At 39.7% G+C, this 23059-nt stretch overlaps 1 protein-coding gene across 2 annotated transcripts in view; it reads right to left on the bottom strand.

Moving 5' to 3' along the window:
* nlgn2a (neuroligin 2a) overlaps positions 1–21001 on the bottom strand; it is a 374697-nt gene extending 353696 nt beyond the window's left edge. For both annotated transcript variants that reach the window (XM_030162864.1, XM_030162865.1), the window contains exon 1: positions 20163–21001. The gene's annotated coding sequence lies outside the window, so the exon portion shown is untranslated. The remainder of the gene's footprint in view (positions 1–20162) is intronic.
* Between the last annotated feature and the right edge of the window lie 2058 nt (positions 21002–23059).

Here is a 23059-nt window from a genome sequence, read left to right as displayed (position 1 = left end):
TATAGCATATAAAGCAAGCGTTATATATTTTTACCATATCTTCATAATTTTTTGTCCTTTTTCAAAACGGAAAAATCCTGTTTTAATTTATTACAATTTTAATTTTATATACCTAATATTTGGAACCAATATTCACTTGTAAAGTCATGGAAAGGTTCGGTAAGCATCTTTGTGTTATTTATGCAATAAATTATTTAAATTTTTCAAATCTGATTTTATATTTTTTGTGTGGATTTTTGGCCATTTCTGTTGATATAGTAGGTTTAAAGTGAAAAAATAATAAGCAGATGAGATAGATGAAGTTGTGCTGAAAAAAACGATACCAAACATGGGTATAATAAACATTTCTTTATATAGTATAAAGGCAAAATCAAAAGTACTCAAGAACGGCCAAAATAGGCTCAGACACTGAGGGTTAAGCAAAAGTGACTTTTTCATCTTAACAAGCATTAACTAAACATAAAAAACAAGTATCTACAACCACTGTCATTTGTCAAACTACATGGGTTACAGTTGAATCAGTGTTACAGAAGATGACAGTGTTTCCATGGTGACTATGAAGCCTCTGAACATCCAAATGAGTCACATCTGATGCCAACAAAACACGAGAAACTGCATTTTACCTTCTACCTGTTCCAAAGTATGATAGGATTAGTGGTTCAAAACTTACTGAACAGGTTCTAGCAGCAGATGTGTTTGGTTGCTGGCAGCTTTTCAGGTTTTTGAGGGTTAATAGAGTTATTACATTTACCAAGTGAAGTCCGGCCAAAGCGCAGCATGTGAGCGTCATTCGCTGCGGCACAAAGCGTGCACTACAGAGGCTGACCACAAAATCTCCTTCTTTTTAAGTTAAATTACAAAGTGTATGGAGAATGAAGAGATAATAGATAATTGGCAGTTTGGGTTTGAGTATTTCTATTATATTTCCCGCTTCCTGTCACTTGCGTCATGACAAGCTGACAAGAGAGAGTGAAACAGCAGACTGAATGAATGAAGGAAACAATGGGAAGTTTTAAAAAGGATGAGCTATCACAGCTCATTGACCCAACCGAACCCACATTAACTCCGATGTTTCTTAGTATTCTTATCCTTCATGTAGTCGGTCTGTTTCCTTACCCATACTGCATGAACTAAGTGACAATCTTAAGTTCATAGTGTTTTTTTTAGGTCCAAAACTCACTCTCAACTCAACCCATAAAGACCCAGCGCAACTTTTGTCACTTCCCAAATGAAATTTTCTCAATATCTAACCTTTCTTAAGTGATTTATCATCACGTATTATAATATTATCTTCTGTATAGTACACTGTATCAGTATGAATCAGGCATTTTCCTGTATTTAATTGACTGATCATGTAGATGTTCACAAAAGCTCAGATTAAAGTTCAAGGTTATTACATCAAAAACAGAGAAAACTGCTGAAAAAGTGGCATTTTCAGTCAAATATATCATTAACAGAACATAAACCAAGCATTTCAATCCACTGTCATTCATCCAACTCCATGGGTTTTACTGGCGAATCGATGTTGTAGAACAGGGGTGTCAAACTCATTTTAGTCAGGGGCCATATTCAGCTAAATTTGATCTGAAGTGGGCCGAACCAGTAAAATAATAGACATAATAATATATAAATAATGTCAACTCCAAAATTTTCTCTATGTTTGTATAGTGAAAAAAGTAAAATTACACAATGAAAATGTTTACATCTATAACTATCCTTTCAACAATGTGAATAACATGAACAAACTGAAAAAGTAAGTGTAATTTTAACAATATTATGCTTCAATTTATCATTTCCACATGTTCATTATAACTTACAGATCACAGGGGGTCTACAAATACACAAACATTAATAACAGAAAGAATATTGTTAAAATTGTACTTACTTCTCTTAAATATTTCAGGTTGTCCATATTTGTTCAGGTTATTCACATTTTTTGTGAAATTACACTTTGTTTTAGTGTAAATACGTGAAAATATTTACATTTACGAGAGAGAAATTTGGAGGTTTGTCATTATTTATGTGTTATTATGATAGTATTTTACTGGTCCTGCCCATTAGAGATTGAATTAGTCTGAATGTCGAACCTGAACTAAAAGGATTGTTCATATCTTAGTTTAATTTTTGCATTTCACAATTCATCCCAAGGGCCGGGCTGGACCCTTTGGCGGGCCGGATTTGGCCCCCGGGCCGCATGTTTGACACCTGTGTTGTAGAAGATCACAGTGTTCTACGTTCACTACGGAGTCTCTAAGCGTCCAAATGGGTCATATCTGATGCCCATGAAAGGATGACAAACTGTATTTTACACCAATTATTTACATGTATTGATAGGATTAGTGGATCAACAGGTTTTAAACATTTTAGATCAGCAGATGCTTTTGGTTGGTGATGGATGTTTGGGTCTATATGGGTTAATATACATTTCTCTCCACAGAAGGTCAATATAATATAATGAATTAAACTGAGTGCATAAGACATTGCACATAGCCACTTCATCCAAGTTACAAGAAAAGAAGACACATGTAGTGTAACCAAGCACAATAAAACTCATTTGTTTTAAATTGGAGACGAATTAATTACACAAAATTGATTTACGGATTTTGATCGTGTCGAAGAAGGCTCAACCATCAACCTCCTGGAGTTTTATGAGGTCAAAAAACTAATCCTGCAATGTTGTTGAATCTATAAACTCACAAGATCTGAGCGTCTCATTTTTTAAACCCCGCTGCCTGTTTCTTGATCACATCAGCTCACGACCCTCATGAAAGCGTCTACGCTAGTTCACCAAAACGCAAAAATATTCCTTTAAACCTTTATTAGACTATTAGACCAAAGGATTTGAGTTCGAGCGTCGACTACAGTCAGGTACATATACAACCCGCGTGTACTATTGAACGCTGTGGGCGGATTATGTGCACCATTAGAGCTGTAACGTTTTCAAATCTCAGTAGATGTACAGGTAAATATGTATAGTACTGCTTACTTACCCATTAAAAGAGGTCACATGGATTGATGGATGCGTACCGTGTGTAGAGGGATTAAGTTAATTCACAACACGCTAGTTGATAATGATGGTAAGTAAGGACGTTATGTCAAACATGTTGACTGCAAGGCAATAGGGATGAATTACAGTGGTATGTATAATTCTATCCCCTATTCAAACAGACCTGTGTCAAAGTCTTATCGCTGACCTTGAATGACTTGTAAACCCTTTGGGAACCATTTTACTCTAATGCGTAAAACCACAATGTTTAACGTGTTCAGCTCTGACTCTAAAACCCCTATCTGTCGTACTGACCTTGAAGCCTGGCTTTGACAAGAGTAAATGTAATACCATTATAACTGCTGTACAAGAAAAAAAAAAAAAAAAAAAAAAAAAAAAAAAGACTCATGCAGCAGAGAGGGCACTTGGCAGATCAGATTATTCCCTAAAACATATTCACTCTTATGCTGCAGTGACAGCTATAGTGAAATACGCCTGAGGCTAGTAAACCTGCATGTGTGTGTCCTTGTGCATGTGTGTGTGTGTGTGTGACAAACAGAGCCATGAGAACCACTTAGACATGCATGGGTCAGCAGTCCTCCGATGTACAATATGATGTGGTCAGACAACAGAAAGGACAACTCTGCAGTACGCAACTTGCATGTCAAACTTTCCCAGATATTAATAGCAGGTGAGAGAAGCTACTTTTTTGGCATCCACTTTCATAATTAGCTTTAAAAAAAAACACAAAAACAAAAAAAACACGTCTTTTGTAACGACAGCTGTTCTGGTTCTCCGCACAAAAGGATGAATAACCTTCCTTGTGGCAGATACCAACAGTTGGATTTATCACACGTGGCAATCATATCTCCGGCAGAAACTTTTCCCTCGAGCCCTAGCAACAGTGGGCCACTACATGAGCATAAAGGAACCCATTCACCACTCCCCTGAGCATGCAAACAACCTCTCAGCCCTGCAGACATCTTGTATCTATGAATATTCCTTTGCTTCTTTTTATCTCTTGAAGGCTGCAAGGGATGGAATTACCTCCTTTATGCTTCCACTTTAAAAGCCACGCTTTAAGAGAACAGAACAACGCACCTCCCAAGGTTAGACAAACTGTCAAGCATGAGACAAATATGCAAGACGCTAATGTTGTCGCAGTCAAGTGGCAAACATTTATATGATAGTAATATGACATTGCGGCCTTGTCACTGCGTCTGCCCTGTGCTAGCCTTGAGCAATGAATAGTTTGTCATGTGTCTTTGTCTGCACTTATGTGGTCTTTGTACATGCGAGTAAAGAGCTTTACTAGATGGCCATTATGTGCCCAAAGGTTCGCATTATGAGATCGCGTCCTGTACTGTGCAGGTACAGTGTAGGAGCCGCTAGTGACAATACTGAGTTACTGGATGGTCCCTCACTGACTTCCCTGTGGCAAAATGCGTTATTGGAGCATGTAGATCAACTGTAGGCATTACAGCCGAAGTGCAAACCCAGGTCACCACAATGGCGGAAATATACAGCGGAAACTGCTTTTGGTTACAATGCCTTTCTGGTTCAGTGAGTGCTTATTATAACCAGACCTCATTTTCAGCCAACTGTAAGTCTAATACACAACCAAAAGCTTCACCATAAAAGAGCGACATTTTGCTTTTTTTTTTATTTTAAAACATTTCCCTGTGGTCTACAGAAACTGTAAATGCTATGCTTGGGTCTGAATTCTTCATTAATTCAACTCCACAGGTCCATCTTCAGCCCTATTTCTGAGTAATGACACCAGAAATGTGGTCTTGAGCGCTGGCCCTTTAAATGCAAATGAACCACTTAACGCCCCACCCCCTCCAGGTTGTTGGCTGCGCTTGTCCTGTCCTGTTCAACCAACAACTGAACATTTCAGGTAACCAGCTCGAAATTTGGACATATTTTCAGTTTTTACTACAACGGAGAAATGTTCATCGGAGGTCTCGACCTTATATGATCAATGTTGTGACGTAACTAGTTATACAGGGTGGGGAAGCAACTTTACAATATTTTGAGGCAGGGATTGAAAGACAGTGTATGACCAATTAGTTTATTGAAAGTCATGAGAATTTATTTGCCACAAGAAAATTGACATAATAGAAAATGTTTTTATTCTATGTGTCCTCCTTCTTTCTCAATAACTGCCTTCACACGCTTCCTGAAACTTGTGCAAGTGTTCCTCAAATATTCGGGTGACAACTTCTCCCATTCTTCTTTAATAGTATCTTCCAGACTTTCTCCTAATAGTTTTGCTCATAGTCATTCTCTTCTTTACATTATAAACAGTCTTTATGGACACTCCAACTATTTTTGAAATCTCCTTTGGTGTGACGAGTGCATTCAGCAAATCACACACTCTGACATTTGCTTTCCTGATTACTCATATGGGCAAAAGTTTCTGAAAAGGTATGGATAATAGTGTTAGGTATGATTATGACATCAATATATGTTTGGTTTCAAAACAATTGACGTAGTGCCTGCTGAGAAAAAAACAACTAAATGTTCATTGTAAATTTTGCTTCCCCACCCTGTAGACCTAACAAATTAAGCAGGAATTGAAACAAGTTGTAGAAATCCATTTGATTTTCCCAAAATGAATATAAAGATAGTTTTGCAGCACCTGGAGGGTTCAAATTCAAACTTTTTGAACTATTACAGTCCCCAAATACACAAATAAATGTACCAAAGACTAATAAAAGTGGGTTTAGCAAAATATGACCCCTTTAACATAGTAGATATTTCAGTAGCTACCTGTTATAGATACCTGACATTTCAGAAGTTGCATGCTTTTTTCCGCTCAGCTGCTTGCATGGATTAACGGATATGACATGAACACAGCATTAGCCTGACTGTTGACTCCCTGTGCAGATGAAAACTTAAAATTTAAAACTGTCCTGCATCAGTTTTGCTGTAAGCTCTTCTGCCTTATCCCCACAGCACAGGTGTGTTAGTTGATCACAGTTTATCTACGGACTTAACAAGAGAAAGTCCAACTTATTACTTTATTTCAATAAGCAAATTATTTAAACAGCACTTGCACAGGATTCTGTCCCAGACTTTTTGATCCGTATTGGTGAATAAGCACTATAATTGTAATCACTACAAGCAGTTTTCACGGTAATTCGAGCAGCCCACTAGGCGACATAAACTTTATCATGACAAAGCTCTGGTCAGAATTACCCTTTTATATGCACCTAAATTGTAAATTTGCCACAGTAGCCTAATATGTTGAGCAGGCTCATTGAAAATTATTGGCTCTGGCGCTGCCTCCTGCTGTAAACCTTTAAATATGAATGAATCATGGACCAGTTTACCGAGCATTTAAATAAAATGACCGGGTCTGTCCAAATCAATATAACAGATGAGGCGTGTTCCTGCTTTAGATCCACTTAGCCATCCTGAATAACCCATTAGTCCAGACCCAAAACTAAAGAAAAGGCAAAGGTTAGGATGTAATAATGGACAACAAAAGCAGGAAAAAAAGGGTAAAAGAGCAGAACGGAAATGGAGGAAAAAAACAAGGAGTGTGTGAGAATGGAAGGGCTGTTGGGGGGGGGGGGTCCTCCATAATGTTTCCAGAGATCCGCCTAATTGGGCAAATCTCTGAACACGCACCAAGCACCCTGGTCTGGAGAACAGGTCAGGCTGAGAGGGGCGAAAGGGAGGGAAAACATTTACAGACACAAGGGGGGCTGCTGTGAAAAGGTTGAGCCATGTGAGTTTAATGACTTGAGGGGTTTGCACGAACGTGGGGTTGACCTCGACCAAAACTCCCAGATCTCCACTTGCTTTAATTTCCCTTTCCCACGCTTTCTGGCTTTTTGCTAACCCGGCGTACATCTGTGAGCGGCCGAATCGACTGTACATTCTGAAAAATACATTTGGCTTGGGAAGATGACACAACTGCGGCTCGGCGTGGCTCTGGGACCTGGTTTGTAACGGGGCCGGCCAATGAAAAAATAGCTCTGGGGTGAGGGGTGTGAGAGTTGGGTAGGAGTGCTCTATGAGGGCCTCTCCAGAGGACTAATTTATGTGTGTCCTGATCAATGGGTTAATTAAGTGGAGAGAGGAGAAAATGGAGAGGGCAGGGCCTGGTCTGAGTAGCCACTGGCGAAGAAAATGCAGGGTGGGAGAAGAGGGCAGATGGGTGGAGGTTAGGCTACTGATGATCTCCAGGGTGCGGAGCCTATTGTGGTGTTTCAATCCTCTTGGGTGCTCTAAGAAATTGAATGGATCCACCCAATAATTCTCTGATGGGGATTTCTTCATGCCAGTGATTATTCTGAACCATCAGCCCCCATCCACCTTCGTCAATACAACTCCACCTCTTCGGTTTCATCGTGCAAAATAAGATGTCAACAACACAGTCTGTAGGCCAATCTTTCAGAGACCTTTGGAAAATCAATTCAGACATTTGCTCATCAAGAAAATCTCAATAGAAGAATCCATGTCAAACCCACACGTATGATCGGCGGTTCCAACGCACTGCTTCAGTTCCCCAGTGAGAGGATACAGCTCATCCTTTGAAAAATGTTTATTTCCCACAAAAGGAAGAAGAGAAAGAGCCAGAAAACACACACACACACACACACTAACACACATACTAACACAATCAAACAGGGCCAAGAAATCCTGCTGACTTGCAGCCTTCTAAATCGCCGCCCCCTTCTTCTACTTGCCTTCTTATTTCCCAGTCCCTGGAGTTTAACCCAAATGGAAAGCGATCGTTTCATGTAGGTATCGGGGGATTTTCTTTTGCTTTCTTCCCAAGCCTTTGTCTTTGTAGCAAACCCAACCACATCCCACCATCTCGAAGCAATACAAGCTAACAGATATTCAGTTGAAGCAATCTCACCATTTATCAGGTGTTAGCAGTAGCGTTATCAAGGTTACATTCTCTTGCCCTGGCTAATTAAGGTGACAAGACCCTATCTTTCTTCCTCTAATGGTGTCCCCCTCTTTAGATGCTGCCTTATATTATGGTCCCCTTCAACCTTTAGAGTCTGCCCCCCCCCCATACTTATACTTCTTATCGCTGTTCCTAGTTTGATCACGTCTGACTGCCTGAATACTTAAATGTGCAACCTTGGTGTTTGCACTATTTCTTATACCTTGGGTAAAGTGGCAGACAATCAGAAGGGATTTATGAAGGACACTGCACAGGGAGATGACTCATTTTCCCTAAGATACTGTAGCCTCGAGGTAGCAGATAAGTGCACTCAATAAAGTTTGGTCAGAACACTGACATTAATGTTGCCAGTGCTCTGAGCTGCTACCTGTGCACGTATAGCTGAAAATCTGCTCATGCAGGGTGTTCGGCCCGGGGAGTGATCCACAGATTGGAACTTAGCCCATCGCTCCTGTTGCCATTTGTCAGCAAAGAAATTGGTTTCACCCTTGAGAGACAGTATGAAGAGTCACAGATGAATGACTCAACCAATGCAGTGTTTTCAATGAAGAATGGAGGATACGCACACTGCAATCTTTAAACATTAGCACATGCTAAGGCCCTTTGTCTTAAATCTGTGCACAAAGCTATAATATTTCCCTCCTTTTATGTGTGTTGATGTGCCTGTGCATGCTTCTTGTTATCCTGAGGGTTTGAGTTTTCCTCCGATTGTAACAATAACAGCAACGATCATTGCCGGCTTGGCATCATCAAGTATAAAAATATAACACTGCCATTCTATTGCTCATTCATCACTGTCGTGCCTCTCAGCGTGCACATACACAAATACAACCAGAATCTAGTATGGCCCTGTCAAGAAAGAGACATCCTAATTCACCATGTAAGAACAGGCTTATTCTTTTCATTAGCATCCACTGCCGCGACAGCTAAAGCCCAGCAGCCTAACAATGCATCAATTTGAGCTAGACGGCATAAGGAAGTACTTGAAACGCTCCATTTGTTCAGACGAGGGGGAGCTGAAACTCAATTTTTAAGGTAACGTTGAAGAGGTAATGTGCAACTGTATACGCATGCATGCGCCCACACATGTAATATTGTAAGCGAGACTATGTCATGGAAAACAGCTCATGCAGATTTCCTCCAGGCAGCATCCTACCAGCAGTAGCAGCGGTGACTGGCATCTCTGCATCCTCAAGTGTTGCTATTAGCTGCTGCTCTGACCATAACTGAACCCCAACTGCCACGACCCAGCATCACTTATGTCAACACGTTGGACAATCAAATGGATAACGGCCTACCTGCACTACTGGACAGCCACTGGCAATGCCGCCCGTGGAAGCTCATTATCGCTGACTGACGGGGACCAGTGTGTGTGCAGGTGTGAAAGGAAAATGTGTGCGCTTAAAAACAACTCCCGTCATTATACAGTGCAGGGACAGTGATAACACTTCAGCGTGTCGGCCAACACAGCCAGTACTGCTGCTTCCTCTCCCAGCATTACCATTCAACTGGTCTTTTGCTAGTTGTTAGGGCTTTAGCTGACAGCTCATACTAATGTGTGGTGGTGTGTGTCAGCCCATACAAATGTGTGTGTGCACAACAGCAGGGGAGAGGTAGCATATAGCAGATGTTAGGAATTCAAAATAGAGATGGCGTTGTAATGTTGTGGCATTCCTCTCCCCCTCTCTCTCTCTCTCTCCGCCCTGTTGTAGAGCGTGGCTTCTTCACAGCTTGCTTTTTGTCAAACACCCTCCCATTTGCTCTTTAGTTCGCTTCCTCTGCTCTTTTCAATTTCTGTGTGACATCCGTGGCCACTTGACTTTCAGAGCACATTCTCTCCTCGTCTCTCAGTATGTGTCTGAGGTAAGAGGGCAGGAACAGTGGCCTGCCTACCTGCCCATCTCCAGACCCCATGACCCGCAGCTTGTTTGCGATGCTGAGGGTTTACTATGAGAATGTGACCACTCCTGACCTTGAGATGCTGTCAGTACGCCATTCAATTTCTCCACTACCCAAATAAGTGGGAAAATGTAACACGCGGAATGTGCTTCGGCATCAAATACGCTGCCAGCATTAGACACAAACACATTAATCTCCAAAGGTATGTTGCTACCCTATGTGTGCATAAATTCCTTGGCTGTAAAAAGGTGGAGGTGCTTTAGGGGAAAACTAGCAAACAAATAGAATTCACTTGTATATACTGGAGAAAAAGCAGGGAAAAATCACAGCGTTTGCCAGAGGGATCAGATGCACTGGTCGGAGCAACATGGACCCAGACTGTCAGTCAATCTGATTGGCTGGAAAGAAGGATGTATTTAATCCCAGCTGCTGCTGACTCCAGTGCTGTTGATTCCATCAAATCTGTATCATGCTTTCTATTCAGGAACTGACTCTACCCGTCGTTGCCAACTGGACCCACTGCAGCTTTGTGTCTCAATCACTGATGGCATTATCTGTCCGAAAAATTGCTCAGCATCAGTTTTTTTGTTTTGTTTTTTTTTTTATTGTTAGAACGATATCTCGACAAGTATTATCTCAATGCTGGAATTGCTGGAACTGCAGAAAGAAACTGAAACAACAAAAAGGGCACAAAATTGTAGATTTTCATTAAAAGATAAATATAACAAAAGTCTAAATATACAAAAGCTCTGGCAAGACAAGGTACAATTTTTCTTTCCTTGAATAAAAGCAAAAGAGCGGGAACGCACTGGGGCTTTAACACCAAACAACATGCTTTATAGAAACATTGATTTTAAACATAAGACCAAGCTTAAAATAACTTAATGTTCTGGGAATTCACTAATCTTAGAATTTACGTGAGTACAGTACATTTTACATGAATTTACTCCTGACCACAGTCAAAGATTTCTCCTATCTACTGAAACTCCGCTATCAGATTCCTCGGGGGTTGTTAGCTCTGATGGGGATTAGCTTAGTTTTGAGAATTACAAATGACTGTAGGGCCGACAACACAACACACTTATCAACAACCGTTTAGTGGGCCATCTTGTTTAATGCTAAAGCGATGTTGAAATGGGAGCCGTCACCGACCCCTGGAAATTCTTATAGAACTTGGCGTGTCAGTCCTTTAGGTGCTTTGCTAAATTTGCTTGTGTTACTTGCTTGCATTCTTTGCCTCAAACCCATACCAAAAAAAAAAAATCATAATATACCATAGCCTGTTGTGATGTATTCGAACGGGGTAAATGAGACGACTGACAAAAACAACAACCCTGTGAATGAGAGGAGGTGGGGCTATGCGGGCGCCATGGTGACGGTTGTGTCAACTTGCTGCCAGAGAGGACTGAGAGTGAGGATGCATACCTGGTGTATCTGGAAAATGAGCGGCGAAAACGGTTTCAAAAGTTCACACTTCTATATATTCCTTTTTGACGACAGTAAAGTGGACCTGTATCCAACTTCCTGCACTGTCAAACTTCAGAAAGAACCCAGCGCTCTGACTCAAGCTGATAGGAGTTCTGGGTGGTTTCTCGCTGCCTGTGTCTTCCCGTTGGCTTTTATCTCTTTGAAGGAAAAAGAAGTAAGTGTTCACTGATCTTGGCTGGTGGTCATCTCGGTTCTAGCAGGGGGGCCGGCGAAGTGAAGGCTGCTGCTGCTGACAGGAGACTCAGGAAGCATACTTTAGGTTTTCTCGCCGTCAAAATGTGTCAGACGGACTCCAACCTTGATCTAACCTTAATGAGCCCACAGGGGACGCCACATCACTACATCTGTGTAGCTCCAGCTGATGGACAACAGGAGTGTTCGAACGCGATTCAAGGAAGAGGAGGGGAGAAAAATATATCGAAAGAACTGGAAAAACACAAGCTTGAGATAGTTTGGCTGAAAAAGTTAGACTAATATGCTTGTGAAGAAGTTGAAAAACACTTGGAGGCTGATGTATGTTTCAGATTTACTTAGGTATTTATTACTTTGACTTAGTGTTCAGCTCAAAAGTCACAATGTTTATAATAAAGCGAAAGTAGGGAATATTTGGACGTGCATAATATGGTTTCAATGTCAACATTTACTATGGGCTAAGTGGGTGGATATTGGCCAATTAATCTGTTTTCTACTTTTCCCTGTTTTTATTTCATTTTAAAGGGGTCATATTTTGCTAAACCCATTTTTATTAGTCTTTGGTACATTTATTTGTGTATTTAAGGACCTTAATAGTTCCAAAATGTTGAATTTGAACCCTCCAGGTGCTGCAAAAGCGATCTTTATATTCATTTTGGCAAAAATCGAGTGGATTTCTACAACTCATTTTAATTCCTACTTAATTTGTTACGTTTTATAACTAGTTACATCACGACACTTGCACATATAAGGTCAAGACTTCCAATGAACATTTCTCAGAGTACGCCATAATTGTTTGTCAGCAGCAGCAGAACTTGTAGTCCATACTGAAAATATGTCCAAACTTTGAGCCGATTTCTTTAAATGTTCCGTTGTTGGTTGAACGGGACAGAGCAGCACAGCCAATAACCTTGAGGAGGTGGGGTATGAAGTGGCTCATTTGCTTTTAAAGGGCCAGCGCTCAAAATGACCTTTCTGGTGTCATTACTCAGAAATATTGTTGAAGATGGACCTGTGGAGTTAAATTAAAGAAGAATTCAGACCCAAGTATAGCATTTACAGTTTATGTAGACCACAGGGAAATGTTTTAAAATGCATAATTCCATTAAAAAAAAAGCAAAATATCACTCATTTAAGTTCAATCATAATAGGATTAAAGGTTTATATTTATTTCTCTTATGAAACTTCTGTAAATGTATAAAAAATGAAATGAAGCTGAAAAAAATAAAACAAAAACTACAATTTTGACATGTATAATTCTATTTTAAAAAGCAAAATATCGCTCCTTTAAATAATCCACTAGTGGTCGACCTCCAGCAGTTAACATAAAACAGACAAAAAAATAACGGAAAACACCAATGTATGGGAAATAAGGTTAAGAGCAAGGAAAGGGTGGGCATTCTAGTGATCCTATGTAGGGAATGATCTTAATTTGGTATTGGGATGGTACATTATTATGTATGTCTGACATGGTCTGGGTTCCAGGGTGAAGACTATTTTGCATCACCGCATTGTTTGTGGCATTAATACTGCAAAGCTACCAAGTTATTGAATTTATGGGTTTATACTGACTCTTTAGTGTTCAATTAATCTGCTTTAACCTGCAGGAGTTTGTGCACTGTGTTTTTCTGCTGCGACAGAAATGAAACCATGACGACAAAAACAAGTTCAGATTGTAGAAAGCACTATGATTGAGATCTTTGATGCTTTTTTTGTGCGTTACGAAACAATATGAAACTGTAATGGGACAAATTACACCATGGCAGGCTACCGCAGTGTAGGGAATTAGCAGCAAACAAGATTCAAATGGTGGATTGTGATTTTATTAATTGTGGAAGCAGAAAGAAAGAAACAGGCTGTGAGAGCTGAGACCAGTAATGGATATACCCCCTAGTCTCCATGGTGCACCCTGGAGAGCAAAGACCTCATTCAACAGGCTCAGACAAAAGACAGAGATGGCTCACTGTGGGGGGACTGTGGGAGACCGGCACTACAACACAAACTGCAGGGCTGAGTGAAGGTGGAGGGACTCGTCTCAGAGAACAATTTTAAACAATATGGCATAATGTTTTCCCTTTACTCTTTCAATAACTCTAAAAGAAAATTGTCAGATCAATAGCATTCACAACCTCATACGCCGGGAGTGTGTAACGCTAAATGAAACAATGGACTACTGCACGGGCTGACCATTTTTTCTAACACACCTGCAAAACTGGAGTAAATTAGACATCCTCGTGCTTAGCTTTTCTTATTTTCAATATAATAAAACATTTGGTCATTACAATTAGGGATATTTGGATTCTATACAGTACCCCAAAACATTGTTTAATAGGTTTCATCATAAAGAAAAACTGCAGATTTCAGCAATTTATACATCGCAGCAGTCAATATAGTGATGTCAGTGGGGTTTTTTTTTTCATTAATTCTGCAGACTTAACACATGAGAACGTACATTTGTGCATGCATACAGAAAAGTCAAAGCTAAACATGGGATTCTGCTTTAAAACGCTGAGCTTTGCTGGACTTATCTGTCTAAAAAGACGCTGCCATAGCAACGACACACACCTCCTGCGAAAAACAGCCAGGCTCCCTTTGAACTAAATGACGGAGTCGGCCGCAAATGGATGGGAGAGGAGAAACAAATGAACACGCGAAGGACAATAAAGGCAATAAAGAAGTCCTGCTGAGCATATGTGGTCTAACAAATACAGAAGAAAAGGGACGGATTCTAGAGTCAGTGTAATTAAATAAGTATAGAGTGGTGGAAGGCACATAACAACAAATGCATGTGCGAGAAGAGAGGTGACATGGCCGGGCCGGTGCTTAAGGTCACCAGTTACTGTGTGAATGTAGTGCGCTGTCATTACCAAGCCTTTATAAATAAATATCCAGTGCAGGGGTGTGTATTAGAAAGAATCTGGCGATACGATACAAATCACAATACTAGGATCACAACACGATATATCATGATACTGTTAAAAAGGCAATTTTTTGTTTGTTTCTTTTTTTAAGTGATTATTTCCTTGAACAATGGAATTACACCAGAAATATTCACAAATACTAAACACATTTTTATTTGATCAGAACAGGATCTAATGCTATATCACAAAATTTTCCTGTGTAAAACTTCAATTATATTTTCTAGACATTACAGACGTTTAAGATTCTGTTCAAATGTTCATATTCTATTAGCGCATAACTAACATCATAACATTATTTTTGTGCGATCCCAACAAAGGAACTAACATTATGTAATAAAAGAGGATTAAATAATAATAAATAAGAAATAAACAAAAAAAAGAACCTCCACAATATCTGCATTTGAATAAATACTTAAAAACATCGATACAGTATTGTGAAATGAAATATCGCGATATATTGCAGATCCAATATTTTCTTACACCCCTAATCCAGCCATTTCATTTCACTATAGTGTTGAATTTACATCATGTTTCACTTTAGGATGTACTAACAAACTATTTAAAGGTAACTGTGATGACTTTCCATAACTGTGCTAATGCCTTCAAAACAAACAGAAATATCATTATCTGTCATTATTTCCACATCATTTTCCATCACGTTTTATTAATTACATCATTGCATCACCTTCATCTCAATTACTGTCGATGGTATCTGTTATGATCAGTAATTTCTTTATGTATTTTAGTAATTAGCTTTACATATTTATATTAAATCTGCGCTGTGTAGTTCGAAAAATGTATAAAGGGCAAACAGATATGAGTTTTGCATTTATCTGTCGCAGTATTTAATGCTAATAAATGTGTCTTTTTCAACATTTGGCTGTTACAATTTATTTATTTTATTTATTTAAGAAAAGGAGGGACAATGCATATTAACCCTTTCATGCATGAATTATTAGAACCTTAATCAAGATTTTTTTTTCCTGTGTTTTTATTCCTCTTTAGGCATGAAAAAAACAATGTAATTGATTTTTTTTTTTTTTTTAGAACCTATTTTTCATGGAGTTACAAAAATGTCCACTCAGCTGGACACCATGCGTTTAATTTTTGAAGCAAAGAAACATGCATTTACTGTCATACTGTGTGAAAACTATAAAATGTTTTTTAATGTTACTAATCTCATGTTTTCTCACATTTTAACATACTATAACAGTAGTTTTTACTCACTCAAATAATACGCAAAAAACAACAAAACACAACTTAAAAAAAAACAAAACAACAACTGTTAATTACAGTCTAATAACAATTAGCAATGGAGTTACACTCAAATATGTTGCTGCAGATCAGGTTTATCAAGAACAGGAATGTTACAGTAAGTAGTGTATTATGGGATGGTGCATAAGTATCCATTGTATTGGTTGATATGCAAATAAAACAACAAAATCCATGAATATACAAGAGAACAGCTGTAGAATAACTGTCCACTGCAGTGACCAGTATGCATGAAAGGGTTAATGAACTTTGTTTTATATGTGTAAATATGCCAGTTTATAGCCTAAAGCGAATTTCCATCTGTAGACCTCCTGGCAGGTTGATGTTACACAAAAACACAAAAAAAATCCATACAGGGACAAATACAGATACCATAAAATGCAACATGGACAATGTTAGCATAATTTACATAATTTAAAATTCATCTGTATTGCACATGCCATTAGCCTACACAAAATATTGAGCAGAAACACCCAAGAGCTCTATCTTAACCCTTCCATGCACACTGGTCACTCCAGTGGACAGCTGTTCTACAGCTGTTCCCTTGTATATTCATGGATTTTGTTGTTCTTTTTGTTGTTGTTGTTGTTTTTTTTCTTTACACATATCTTTATTAAAGTTTTTGGTCACTACATATCTTTTCTGGCATGAATTGGTAACATTATGTAGATCTCTCCTGAGCATAAACCCCCAGAATCACAAGCCCTCCCCATAGTTTTCACACTATTTATCAGTAAATACATGTTTCTGTGCGTCAAAAATTAAATGTGTGGTGTCCAGCTGAGTGGACATTTTTGCAACTTCATGAAAAATAGGTTCATGAGAATTTTTTTTTTTTCTTTTAATTTTTAATGTATTTTTACATTTTTTTCAAAATTATTTTTAATATTACTATTATTTTTAATTTATTTTTCAGAAGAAAATTTTGAATCGCATCATTTTTTTCATGCCCAAAGAGGAATAAAAACACTCAGGAAAAAATTTTGATTAAGGTTCTCATAATTCGTGCATGAAAGGGTTAAGGATACACTAAATCTAAACAATCTCTATACAAAAATATAAATATATTTCACAATATTATTAATAAGTCTCTGTTATGTTTATTAGTGGTATTAAAAAAAACATAATCAATGTATTTGTACAATGATTAACTTTCAACTAAAGCCATTTTCTTGCCAGTCCTTGTCATGGGTGTAGATTAGATGACACTGCACCAAGGCCACGGCAACAAGGACATGTTGCAATCAGGCAAAATACTGGGTTACATTAGTCCATAAGTACCAGAGGACTACTGTCTCGTATCAGTTTCCTCTAAATTATGTATCCTATTAGCATAGCGCTCCAAGACACCTTTAGTGAACTGAACAGATTCTCTCTGTTTATTGAGTCAATTATAAAACCGCTAACAGTACAGTTTGTCACACTGAGCCCCTGAAATTAGCAGAAAAAAACTTCATGCTGTTGAGGGGAGCGAAAACCTGCCAGCAGTGCCCAAATCCATCACCGCACCTTCAAAGCAATAACTGACACGAACATCGCCTCCTGCTTCTCGTAACAGAAGGCAGTCATAAACAGCGCCTCCCTCAGGACTCGTGTGTTCAGCCAGCCCTGGTGTTACTTATTCATTTCGACTTTGCTAGACAAACACTTCATTTCAGCAGCAGTCATCAGATGATTCACCAGTTCTCCTGTCACCATGTCTGGCACCACACTGCTGAAGACCTTTTTACACACACAGATAGAATCTCTCACCGAAATTAGCAACAACTGCTGTCCTTTCTGCGCTTAAAAAAAAAAAGCATCCCAACCCGTGAGGGATCTGCTGACAATGATGTATCAGGAGTAAAAATAAACGGCGAGGGACAAATTTAGCAGCAGCGGCGGCGGCCCACAGACAGGTAAGGGCTACGAAGGATTATGAATGTGTGACTGCGGAGGCCATTTCAAAACACTGTAGTAACACTTGCCTGCATCTGTTGACTGTTTAGCCATTCATGCTAGAAGCCATCGATCTACCCAGAGACATGCCTTGAACGATTCAGCTACATCTGCCCTCATGAGCTCTGCTGCACCTTTCCTGGGACGGATGGCATTGAGCTTTATTTTCTGGGGCCTTCAGTACTTTTTGATCAAAACACACACAGAAAAGGGAGGGGGGGGGGGGGGGGGGGGATTAACCCTTTCATGCATTGTGGTCACTACATTGGACAGTTCTTCTCCAGCTGTTCTCTTGTATTTTCATAGGTTTTGTTGTTTTAGTTCCATATGAGCCAACACAGTGGACACTTATGCAACATCCCATAATACACTGCAATTCATACCATTACTAGAACTTTGCTGTTCTTGATAAACCTGATCTGCACTAACATGTTTGAGTGGAAATCAATTGTTAATTGTTAGACTGTAATTAACAATTATTTTCAAAAACAAAAAGTTTTTTTTGTTTTTTTTTTGCATATTATCTCCATGAACTGGGAAGATTATTACTGTTATTACTTATTTAAGGAGAAGGGGTGGGATTTTGTAAGTGATGCTTCTTCTCACTCCTTTTCGAATATGTTTTATATGTCGTATGCTGAAGTGTTTTGTATATTTATTCTCTTCTGTTTTGACATTCATATTCGAAATAAATACATCAATCAATCAAGTGAGTCATAGCTAGTGTTAGAGTATGTTAAAATGTGAGAAAACATCAGATTAATAGCATTAAAAATGGTTTTATTTCATTGTTTTCAAATCACTTTCTGATATTGGGTTTTAAATACATGTTTCTGTGCTTCAAGAATAAAATGTACGGTGTAGCCAAGTGGACATTTTTGTAAATCCATGAAAAAAAAAACTCAATTGCATTGTTTTTTCATGCCTAATGAGGAATAAAAACACCCAAGAAAAGACCTCGACAAAGGTTCTAATAATTCATGCGTGAAAGGGTTAAGTGTAAATCAGTTGTTATTTGTTAGACATTAAGAGTTGTTTCTTGCATATTATATGAGGTAATAACTAGCATTAGAGTATGGTAAAATGTGAGAAAACATCAAATTAGCAGCCTTAAAAATGTTTTTATTTCATTGTTTTCATTTTACTTTCTGATATTGGGTTTTAAATACATATTTCTTTACTTAAAAAATTCAACGCATGGACATTTTTGTAACTCCATGAAAAAAAAAACTTGATCGCAATTTTTTTTTAATACCTGAGGAGGTATAAAAACACTCCAGAAAAAAAAAATCTTGACTAAGGTTCTCATAATTTATGCATGAAAGGGTTAACTATTTCGTCTATCAAGGGTGCTCATACATCACATGCTGTTGCAAATGTCTGCAATCAGTCTGGACACATCTACAAATCTTCATCCATCCTTTAACATCTCCACAGATCTTCAGAGTTTCCAGACAGTCGCCGTTTGAAATAAATAACAACTGTATGACAACATCCATTTAGCACAAGGACAGTCACACATTAAAATGCTTTCTCCTCACACACGACGTGCCCCTATCTGCTGTATTGGCCAGGCTAGTTACTTAAACCAAGGAGGGAAGCTGAGATGAGTTGAGCTGCCACAGATAAGAACAGAGGTCTTCTTGTCCCTGCTGAATTCTATCATCTAAACAGGCCCTGCTGATCCGAATGCCCCACAACACCAGCCACAGCATATAAATGTGCCCCATTCTTTGTGCTATGTGTGTGTGTGCAAGGGGGAGCATTTAGGGGAATATGTTCTCATGGTCATGGCGTTTCCTGGGCATAAAGACTCCCATGGAAAGATGCTCATATTAAGTTGAAGCATGGTTAAACTGCTGAAGGGGAACCTTTGTGCAGTCGCTGTCTGCAACACAGAGCTGTTTACTTGAAAAAAAATCCCCCAGAACTCTCATTTCAATAAACACACACACACAAAGACAAAAATGCACAAATATCGAACCCCTTTCCACAATAACTGTTGCAGCACTGATCCAGTCAAATAGAAGCACTTTGATTAATAAGCCACCAATTCCGCATGTACAAGGACGGACAAATGAGCTCAGCCTAAGTGAATAGCAGCCTCTGTTTTCTCATTCTGCCAGAGGAGCTCACAGTCCAGGTCCTCTTTAACAGTACATAGGGGATGTTTCTTCGCCGTTATGAAGAAAACAGCTTTTCTGTGTGGAGAAGCCACTCACAACAGGTCTGACAAAAACCACACGGCACATACACACAGTATAAACATGCTGGAAATTTGCAACAGCTGGGCTGTGCAAGAGGGCATTTATTCCTGATGTGTTCAAGACAACTGGGTAGAGAATCTGCATTAATTTAACAAAACACATCTGTTACAAATTAATAGGCAACCAAGAACTAGAGGAATTTGCATATGTGCATATATCATCTTTTCTTTTTTTTTTTTGCACTTAAGTGTGAGACAGGTCACACACATATACACCCATAACAGCACATAGATTTTAGTGTGTATGTTATTTTTCTGTCAGCCTACCTGTTAATTTGTGATCCAAGGGGAGGGAGGGGGGGGGGGGTGGGGGGTGCCAGATTCCCAATGGTGTTTATTTTGTTGTTGTTGTTGTTGTTGTTCCTAAGATTTCGTCCTTCTCCTCCTTGTCCTCTTGCAGCAGCAAATGTCAAGCAAGAAAAAAAAAAAAGTGATTCTCCCCCAAAATTAAAAAAAAATAATAATAATAAATTTTTAAAAATAAAATAAAAAATAAATGTCCCACTGTTTTTGCTGTTCAATCCAAGCGGGTCTCCAGGTGGGACTTCATGACTGGAGAAAATGACAGTAGGGTTGGAATACTACAAAACAAAATTTAAAAATAAAAAAAAAATCCAGCTGCTCTACTGCATTAGACAGCACACACAGCTGGATGGAGTATGATTCCCCATCCGATCACAGAGCAGACTCAGATAGGCTCCGTCCTCGTCTTCTCCTGCACGGAAATAAATTAATTAATGTAGAGACTCTCGGTCCGGTGCGTCTTCAGTGGTGGGGAGATTTATTTACAAAAAAAAAAAAAAAAAAAAATTTAAAAAAAAATTTAAAATTAAAAAAACGTCTTGATTCGGTCGATGTAACGTAGAAATTACCCCGAATAACCCGGACGCGTCTGCGGGGTGAACTGCTTGGATGTGATTGCTGGAAACTGTCACCTGTGTTGACCGATGGACACAGCTGCAACACTCTGGAGCGTCTCGTCGAAATTCCTTTAAGATTTTCCCTCTGACACCGATTTAATTTAAGATTTCAACACTTCTCTTTCCTCGGTGCGGGTCCTCCGTGGGTTTAGAAGATGCTGCTGCTGCTGCTGCTGCTGCTGCGTGGAAAAGATACCGTGACTGCCTCAGCAAGCTGTCCCGCGCGCGCTCACGTGCAAACCCCCTTTCGCAAGCACGCACGCTCGTCCCCGGCGTATGACGCGCGCCGCAGTGTCCTCCCTAGCAAGCTGGTCGCCTTGGCAACGCTTTCCTCTGACCTCAATATGGATGCTTTTCTATTAAAAACGTGTCGCGTCTATCCCCCCGTTGACAGCGTTAACACTGCGGTTGAAAACAGGTGTTTATTCGCGGTTTGGAGCGGAGCGTGTTGCCAGGTTTGTTTTTATCCTTCTCTTGCAGAGGGAGGTGAAAAAAAAAAAAAAAAAAAAAAACGAATGCTAAGGAGTTTCATTTTTTTTTCGGCATCCCTCTCCTCCTCTTCTCCTCTCGCATCCAGCCGGGCAGATCTGCATCAGCTTGACGTCAGAGGATGTTAAAGGGATACTCACACCATTTTTTTTTTCCTCCTTCTTTTCCCTCTTTCCTTTACCGTTATCCCAGCACTGTTCATCCAACCATCTTAAGCATCCATCCTTTCATCCATCCTCACCTCAGTCTCTCCTTTATCATCAGATCCTTATTTAAATAGAAAGCATTTATAAATCTATAATCCCTACAGAAGGCTAACCATGGTAATGATTAAGTGATGATACACACCAGATTATAGAGCCAAATAGGCTATAAAGATAAAAATGTAATGTAATAATAACAAATCAGCAGTGCAGTATAGGTCCTGATTTCTGATTTCAGCTTGCATATTTATTTATTTTATGTTTTCCTATCTAACATCGAGTATGCTTGAGTCCCTGATCTCATCAATGCAGATGGTAATGGCTGTGTGGTGGCAGCACCTGCTCCTCTGGATGCAATACAGCCACATGTCTGTCTTATTACCAGGGTCGTAACACAGCCAAACATCTGCCTCAGTCACTCATTCAGTTCACAGCCGTGTACCCACAGTCGGTGGGCTGAAGGCCTGCCAGGAATACACAGCTCATTCGATAAAAGTCCCCTGAAAAATCTCTGGATTTTGCTCCGTCTTCACTTGTTACTACGACACTATCTCCAGTCATTTGAAGTGAAGTATAATGAGTGCCTCCCCCAGACAAATCCAAATGATACCCATGTGCTCCCAGGCAGCATCCAGTTCTCATTTTAGAGAAGATTTACTGTTTAACACCCGTGTGCCTGTATTCATTCACTTCTTCCTATAAACCCCAGGCTGGGAAATAGGTCCCGTCTCCACTCATGTGGAGAGCAGACTGTCGTCGATCAGCCAAAACATCATGTCAGCCTGTCTTACCTTTTACCTTCAGACATATCCGGCTACCTGAGGGACAAAGATGAGGCATGGAGAGAGCAAGAAAGAGACTGCCATGGGGCTACGATTTCGCCTATCAAGACAAATTGTCTATGGTGGTGTGGATGTGCGCTCCCTGGTGATATCCCATCAGGCCAAGGTGAGGGGGGTATCATGTGTGTGTGTAGGGGTGATGCTGATGTCCTACACTTGATAGACCCTAAGCCAAGCATCAAAGATAATGGCCCACCAGGGAGACGTGACAGCTGAGCCCACATGAAGACACACATACGCACACTGCTGTCCATGTCACACACCTCTTTGTGGTTTGTGACCGATGCACTACATTGGCACATGCTGCATCTATCACAGGAACAAGACACACCAAGTCCCTTAACACACTAAAGGGTGTGCATGTAGTGCACACTCTCCCCCTCCATGAACACTCGTACTTGTGATGTATGTTGTGTTCGAGGTCAGTTTGCCTCTGTGGAGCCCCAGGGGGTGCTGCTGATCTGTGGAGAATGCATCTGCGGTGTTTACGTATGTTTTCATACCCCTAGTCTCCCATTATATAAAGCTGTGCCTGATTAGTGCGGTTCTACCCAATTGACCAGTTAAACACCATTTCAAGTGGCCCCTGGGTCTTGAAGACCTATAGACAACTGCCTCAAGCTAACATCCAACAAGGATTTGGCTCTGAAATGGAATGGTAGGCATGAGTCGAGACATATGTACATATACAGGCTGTCCCAAAAAAAATG

This window comes from Sphaeramia orbicularis, chromosome 18 (genome assembly GCF_902148855.1).
Source record: "Sphaeramia orbicularis chromosome 18, fSphaOr1.1, whole genome shotgun sequence".
NCBI classification, from domain to species: Eukaryota; Metazoa; Chordata; class Actinopteri; order Kurtiformes; family Apogonidae; genus Sphaeramia; species Sphaeramia orbicularis.
Note: the sequence above shows the minus strand (reverse complement) of the source record. Positions and strands in the feature narration are given on the sequence as shown.